Below are 1,909 nucleotides of genomic sequence, written 5' to 3'. Positions count from 1 at the left end.
ATTATTCAATACCTTATTAAGTGTAATTTGCCTTTCTAGTTTGGATACATTAATTTATCTACTTAAAGTTTATTTTAAAGCTCAATTTATTTTAATAGTCGTGTTGGGGCAAATCGTATGATTATACCTACCACAGGATTACATACGGTTTTAACCCAGGTGTGGGTAAATTCGTATTTTTTTAAAAAAAAGTAAAACACAAATTACACACATTTTTAGATAAAAAACGTAAAAAAGCAGGTAAGTAGATGTCGCTCTACTGTACAGTAGATTACAAGTAAGTCACTGTATAATGGTTGTATTAGACTTGAATTCAATGATATAATATCATTGTATAAGAAAAACAATTCTGAGCGGAGACGGTTTGTCAGTCTGGATATTTTATATTTTGTCATTATTTATTTTATCATGTAAGTTGAATTAATATTAAAATATTATAATTTTTTATTCGTTTCTATGGTGATAAACAAAGCGTTAGAAATTAAAATCCCATTTTAAGCGTTTTTTCGTAATTTTTCGGTGGTTTTTCCTGTTGCATTAAATAACTATTGAGAAAATCGAAAAATGAACAGTAAAATGTTCCCATCGAACAAGATACTGTTGACGATAACCGAATTAGTTTAGTGCCTCAGATGGCGGTAAGAGACACAAATATTAAAAAAATAAAAAGCGGGTGAGTGGATGTCACTCTGCTGTACAGTTAGTTACAATTGGTTAAATGTATAATGGATTCTATTAAACTTCAATTCGATGATATACATCATTCTAAAAGATAAACGATTCTGAATGGAGACGGTTTCTCAGTCTTGATTATTTATATTTTTATTATTTATTATAGCCTTTAAATTGAATTAAATATTTTATAATATTATAAATTTTTATTCGTTGCTACGGTGATAAACAAAGCGTTAGATATGAAACGTTGAAACCGAAGCCTCCTTCTTATAGAAATTTTGTATACAGGATAAAAAAAAAATAAAAATAAAACACCATTGTAAAACCACTAGATCCCTCACCCCACTCAGAATCTAAAATGGGACACCGCCTTGCTCTAAATTAGATGTCGAGTGGATCAATTAAATATAATGTGTGTTAAGTTTGGTTTCAATTTGATACTTCACAATATCGATTACCGTCTACAAATTACAGTTATCAGCCGCCACGAGCAGTTGAGTTATACAGCACTTTACTGTGCATATTATGTAAACAACAAAATATTATTGACCTCTCTAAAGTACTATCATGATCCAATTTGTTAAAAGATAAGGTACTATTATACATATTATGTTGAAACGAAGCACTTCTTCTGGTAGAAATTTTGTATACTGGGTAAATAAAAAATAAAAAACACACATAATTGTAAAATCAATACATTCATCACTCCACTCATAATCTATAAAAGTTTCTATCGATCTTTAACATTTTCAAATGATATATAATAAATCTCATCATAAAGAAATTTTAGAGTACATAAATTAAATACATATTATAATGTAATACTCATTGATGACCATTTTTTAGATTTTATATTAATTATTGTTTCTTATACATTAATGTCCGTAAATACATTAAATGGTAAACTGTTGAAGTCGTAGTTAAATTTGGTGGGGGGCATTATCTATATTTAATCTAAAATTTAAAATTTATTATTTATTATTTAAATTTTTTTTTTAACTTATAAGCGTCTACAATAGAACAATTCTCATTATACATAATATATTATGTATAATGAGAATTGTTCTATTGTTCTATTGTTCCATATATGGAAATATGGAGGACTTAACTAATTTATCTGTAGTGTTCATCGTTTTTGTTGTTTTCAAATTTGTAATTATTATTCGCGACATGAATTTTCTTATTCCTATCAAATATATTTTGTCGCCAGCAGTGAACACCTGTTCGTTACCAC

The sequence above is a fragment of the Acyrthosiphon pisum genome, unplaced genomic scaffold, assembly GCF_005508785.2.
Source record: "Acyrthosiphon pisum isolate AL4f unplaced genomic scaffold, pea_aphid_22Mar2018_4r6ur Scaffold_21674;HRSCAF=24568, whole genome shotgun sequence".
NCBI classification, from domain to species: domain Eukaryota; kingdom Metazoa; phylum Arthropoda; class Insecta; order Hemiptera; family Aphididae; genus Acyrthosiphon; species Acyrthosiphon pisum.
This window is presented reverse-complemented; position numbering follows the sequence as displayed.